The following is a 6,047-nucleotide window of genomic DNA, read 5'->3' as shown; positions in this document are numbered from 1 at the left end:
ATCCCGGATGCGCTGCAGAAAAGCGACCGGACTTTCCTTAGGCTTATAAGGCTTGGCCCAATTGTTATGGCGAACAGCTGAGCGTCGGAGTCCTAGCAAGAGCAGCTCCTTGTACACAGTGAGGCGGGTCCGATCCAGTGGATCATTAGGATTCCACCCAGGATCTGCTAGGGGGACCATATTGGCAGGAGTGGCAATATTAGCTGGATCCCGATCATGCCTTAGTTGTGCTTCTTCTCTTGCCTTAGCTATAACCTGATTTCTCTCCACTTCAGACAACAGGGTCCTCATAAGGATATTACAGTTATCCCAGTCAGGCTTGTGACTGGCAAAACATCCCTCAAAAACCGAAATAAACTTGCTGGGATTTGTGGAGAATTCCCCTGCCTCTGCCTTAAAGGCTGCTAGGTCCACTGGGTTAAAAAGCACATGTGAGTAAACTAGCATAGTAGTGGCCCGGCGCCCCTCCGCTCCCGGGCGAGCCACCACAGTCTCAGTAATCAACGGATAAAGTCCCACTGAAGGAGCAATCTCTGAAACCCGAGGCACCTGGTCTTTATACGGTGGGGGTGTAGGAGCCGAAGGGGACACCGACTCTGCCATTACAACCGGGGAGAGGTTCGGGGAACTAACAACAGTGACTGCTGAGCCTGTCGGAGTCAGATTACACTCTTGCAACAGATCTGACCTATCTCTCAACAACATAAACAACTGTGCATACATAAATTCATTCCACTTATTCATTCGCTGACAAAACAAAGCTAATTGAAGGATCGTGTTGTAATTAAGTGATCCCTCCGGTGGCCACCTTTCCTGGCCCTCTAGCTGGTACTGAGGCCAGTCAACTGTACAGAATTTTTTTAGTTTACTTTTAGTCAATGGATCTTTTTCAAACACTTTCCAATTCATCAGAATGCATTCTAAGGGTGTACACCGTACCCTGCCTGTACTCTGTCCCTGCCCCATACCTATGGGAAGACACTGGGCGTCCCCAGGTCTTAACAGGCAAACAAAAGGTTAACAGCACTGGACTGTTCCTACCTTATCCACGAGACCGGTTCCCCACCGTCGCCCGTAGCTGCTTCTCCACTATCTGAGCGCGTTGCACCGTAGTGCCCTCCGGGGTCGACCACACCGCGTCTCCGCCGAGGCCCCCGATGAAGTCACTGGTGCGCGCTGGGCTTCGGTCGTCGCCGCAATCCGTCGACCTCCAGGAGGGGTCCAGGCAAGGCTAAATTTAGCCTCAAGCCCACCCAGGGACGCCAAAACTGTTGCTGGCACAAAAGGCCTGAGGCGACAGCAACAGTGATTCGTTGCCCGGAGTGCCTCGCTCCAATTAGACACACCAGGGTGGAGAAGCAAAAAAAGTTTATTTGAGATTTCAAAGCGCAGGATGCTTGGAGACACACGTCTTAGATCAAGCACACCTCATACAAGCAGCTCTCTGTCTTTATACATGATTTTAGCTAAGCATGTCTATTACCCCCAATGCCCAGCTTCCCCCTTTCTCCCCCTCTTCTCCCTCCTTTTTAGTTCCCATACAGCAAATACATTATAACGTAGCAATTACTCTAAACAGGTTAGATTATACTTGGCAAAAAATATATTATTTTGTTAGTAACTTTTCTTGACCGGTCATTCTGTTTCACTCCCTTTAGCCAGGTGCAAGCAGGCTGTATAATTGCCTTCTGGTACTGATAACTAGTTGCCACACATTTCATTCTTTCCATCTAGCCTGTGGAGTTAATTAAAGTTTAAACATGGAAGCGGTTCAGACAAGCAGAGGCCTAATACAGGGAGCCTTCATTGGCACTGTCATTTTCCACCCCTCTGTCAACACTGGGCCATGCCTGGTGCCACCAACAATGTGACCATACACTTCCCACCTTATGGCTGCATTTGCTGCTTAGCCGAAGAACCTGGCCTCAGACTGTCACAGTAAGAGAAGGCCATTACACAGATAGACAGTGATTTTTTATTCTCTCTTTTATACCTTTATAACTAGCTAAGTGATAAAAACACACCTAAATTCTTAAAGTACAGGCCTTTGCAGACTGGCCTGAATCTCTGTATCCTAACAGTCCTCGAGGTCAGGCAGCCTCTGGGTAAGGGGGTGGGGACTCAGATCCTCCTGATGGCCAATTCCACCAGGGTAGTGTAGAAACCAGGGAAGTTTGCCACAATAGCCAGACCAGATGCCCCCTTTACACTTGTACTCTGTCCTCATTGCTTCTCTCTCTCCCTTCCCCCCATCTCTGCTGCTCCCCCTCTGGGGGCTTTCTCAGCACCTGGCCCCACAGCACTTCCTGGCAGCCAGAGACTGCATGTTCTAGGCCTGCTCCTGTGGATGAGGCCTCTCTCCTGATTGCTAAGGAAAGGAACCTTTCCAGGAAATGGCCACAGCTTCTGGGAATCCCTGTGTGGCTGTGAACAGAGTTTGGCTCCTGGCACACCAGGCAACTTAAAAGCTGAGCACCCAGACAGGGGCTTGAACCCTGGACCCTCAGATTAAGAGCCTGATGCTCTACCAACTGAGCTACCTGGGCTTGTTAGAAAACATCTTCACCATTCACCACAAGAGTGAGCAGGCAGGCAAAAGAGAGGCAAAAAAAGTCCTAGGAACCCCTCCTCTTTTTCTGCACAGCCACTGCCTGTCAGAAGGATTCCTCCTCCTCCTCCTCAGGTAGACTAAATCTCTGTGCCTAGACAGCCGGTCCATCCGCTGCACCTCAATCCCCCATGCCTGAGCCTCCCTGCCAAAGCCCTGCACCTGGCCCCATACAATTAAGTCTCACGTGTCGCTGGGAACTTAACTTCTTGTGCCCAGAGCGTCTCGGCCCCCTCAGCAGATGACCTGAGAAACACAGTGTCCGGCTTTTCCAAAGAAGTGTTTAGACCCCCCTCATCATGTGGCCTAAAGGATAAGGCATCTCCCTGTGGATCGGATGATTCAGGATTTGAGTCCCCTCGTGGTTGTGCTCACTTTGTGCTGCAAGTCCTGCTTTCTTCACAGCTGGAACCTCTTCTTGGTCACTCAGGCCAATGCTCTGGCTTCAGCTAGAGCCCCAGGAAGGAGTTGGGGGTTGGGCATCACAAAGGCTGGGGCATGAGCCCCAGGTGCTTCCAGTCTCGCCTTTGCCATTCCTGACTTGCCAAAGAAAATGGACGGCTCCACTGCCAAAGTCAGCACCATGAGTGGGAACGGTAAGAGGCCCCACCATGGGGGCTGGCCCTGCTTTCCTACCCTCTTCTGATGTTGGCCACAGAGCATCAGCAGCTGCCCTGCATGCTGGCCTGTGGGTGGCCTTCAGTGGGGTTCAGCACAGCAGGGAGCAGGCTGGCCCTGTGGCTGTCTGCTGGCCACACATAGGCATGGTCCTCTCCTCCTCTTGCCCTGGTCTCTGTGGCTTTTAAGCCTTCCCTTGGAGCTGTCAGCACCAGCCGCCTCTGCTCTAGGTGCCCAGAGGAGGAGAGGTGCTCGGCTTCCGCCTGCCCAGCCCTGACTATGAAGCCTGGCCCTGGCCCTGCTTCTTTCAAGCGCCAGGTGGGCAAGAGGGAAAGCACAGTGGCAAGTGCCAGACTTGTGGACACCAGGTGAAGCCATGAGAATCCCAACCCTCAGGTGTCAGTAGCCTGTTCTAGAGCCCTGACCCATCCAGCAGGAGGGGAAAAAATGGCTCTTGCAGAGCTGGAGACAAGGAAGTGGAGCAGTGGGAGCTCCAGGGCTTTACCACAAGGTTCCACTGAGATTTAAACTCAGATTGCAGGATTCAGAGTCCTGAGTGTGACCCATTACACCATGGGACCAGCTCATAGGCCCTTCTTTGGCCATCAGTGACCCTCACGGGGCCTGCTCGAGTAAGCTGTTGGCCCCTTACTAAAGCTTAGTGGGGGTTTTGGTTGGCTAGTTCCCAGTCCCAGTAGAAGGGGGACGGACCAATGGGAAATCAGGCCCCTGAGACTGACAGTCCCCAGGGGCAATGGGGAGAGGCCAAAGCTCCAAGTTAGCCGCACTGACAGGCCAGGCAGTGTAATGAGGGAGTCACCAAGCCAGGGGGTCCCATCCTCCGTGGGAGCTGGAACTGCCTGGGCCAGAGTGGGGCAGAGCTAAGGAGAGAGCAGGAGCCCGAGAAGAGCTGAGGAGCAGAGCTGTGCAGGTGTAGTGCCAGAAACTGCTCCCTGTAGGACTTTGCTACCTGCAGCAGTTACTGAGACCTGAGGTTGTTCTTATTTGCTGACTTGTCCTAATTTGCTAAAACTTGACAGTGGTTTCTCTAGCAAAGGTCAGTCCCTGGCCCCTTGGTCCAGACATCCTCATTCACATCAGGCTTCCAGTTGAGAATCATTTCCCCTTCCCGCTCTGTGGGAGGGGAGACTTTTAAACGCGCTCTCTGTGCGACTGCACTTGGCTAAGCAAAGAGAACAAACCCCCAATCCAGTGATGAGCTGCCAAAATCTTAACAACGGGTTCCCTATAAAAAGTTCTGATTTAACAACGGGTTCCCTATAAAAAGTTCTGATTTAAGGGATGTGCGACAGCATGTATTTTTTGTACCAATAGGGTTACCATACGTCCATATTTTCCCAGGAGGTGATTAAGAACCGGAAAGCCTGACATGTCCAGGAAAATACAGATGTATTTTAACCCTACCTAAAGTTCTTTTTTAAAAAGATGGGGCTGAACTAGAAATGAGCTCCGTTTCACATGTGTGGGTGGTGATCAGGGACAGTCTCAATTTTTGGGTCTTTTTCTTATATAGGCTCCTATTACCCCTCACCCCCGTCCCGATTTTTCACACTTGCTGTCTGGTCACTCTAGGGTGTGCACATGTGTGGGTCCCAGCTGCTCCCTGCCCCCCCCTCATTAAAGCAGGTGTGCAGGGTTACTGCCCTGGGTACTGCAGGGCACCAGTGGATGTGGGGCTGGCTGCAGATAGGGGCGTGGGGCAGGGCTAGCTGGAGGCAGGGAGTGACACGGGCTGGCTGTGGGCAGGTGATGCAGACGGGCGGGCTGCGGGTGGCTGTGGGCAGGGGGTGGCTGCGGGCGGCTGTGGGCAGAGGCTGGCTGCAGGCAGGGGGTGGCTGTGGCAGGGGCTGCAGGCAGAGGCTGGCTGGGGGCAGAGGCTGGCTGCGGGTGGCTGTGGGCAGGGGGTGGCAGGGGCTGGCTGGGGGCAGGGGCTGGCTGGGGCTGGCTGGGGGCAGGGGCTGGCTGCGGGTGGCTGGGGGCAGGGGGTGGGGCAGGGGGCGGCTGTGGGCAGGGGCTGGCTGCAGGCAGGGGGTGGCTGCGGGTGGCTGTGGGCAGGGGGTGGGGCAGGGGGCGGCTGTGGGCAGGGGCTGGCTGCGGGCAGGGGGGTGGCTGTGGGCAGGGGCTGGCTGTGGGCAGGGGGGTGGCTGCGGGTGGCTGTGGGCAGGGGGTGGGACAGGGGGCTGGCTGCAGGTGGCTGTGGGCAGGGGCTGGCTGGGGGCAGGGGCTGGCTGCGGGCAGGGGGGTGGCTGCGGGTGGCTGGGGGCAGGGGGTGGCTGCGGGTGGCTGTGGGCGGCTGTGGGCAGGGGCTGGCTGCAGGCAGGGGGGTGGCTGGGGGCAGGCGCTGGCTGGGGGCAGGGGGGTGGCTGAGGGTGGCTGGGGGCGGGCAGGGGGTGGCTGGGGGCAGGGGCTGGCTGCGGGTGGCTGTGGGCAGGGGGGTGGCTGGGGGTGGCTGGGGCAGGGGGGTGGCAGGGGCTGGCTGGGGGCAGGGAAGGCGGGGGAGGGGCGCAGATACTCACACGGTGGGTGGGGGCTGGGAGCAGCAGGAGGCAGCCGGGGACTAACCAGGCAGCAGCAGGAGCCCCCAGGCCAGAGGTCCAAAGAGCAGGAGCAGCAACAGGGCCAGGAGGCAGCTCACACGGCTCTCGCAGCACAGCGCAGCGCCCCCCGGCGGCCGGGAGGAGGAATTACAGGCTTCCCAGGCAGAGCCCATCAAAGCTTCCCTCGCAGGGAAGCTAGTTAACAAGCGGTTCTAAAACCGCTTCTAAATTTAACAACGGGTTCGCGCGAACCGGTGCGAACC

The 6,047-nt window shown here is 56.1% G+C and overlaps 1 non-coding gene across 1 annotated transcript; it reads right to left on the bottom strand.

Moving 5' to 3' along the window:
• Positions 1 to 2,473: 2,473 nt before the first annotated feature.
• On the bottom strand, positions 2,474 to 2,546 carry TRNAK-CUU. The gene has a single exon. It is a non-coding gene; the product is annotated as a tRNA-Lys (tRNA).
• Positions 2,547 to 6,047: the final 3,501 nt, after the last annotated feature.

This window comes from Mauremys mutica, chromosome 22 (genome assembly GCF_020497125.1).
Source record: "Mauremys mutica isolate MM-2020 ecotype Southern chromosome 22, ASM2049712v1, whole genome shotgun sequence".
Lineage (NCBI taxonomy): Eukaryota > Metazoa > Chordata > Testudines > Geoemydidae > Mauremys > Mauremys mutica.
This window is presented reverse-complemented; position numbering and strand designations above follow the sequence as displayed.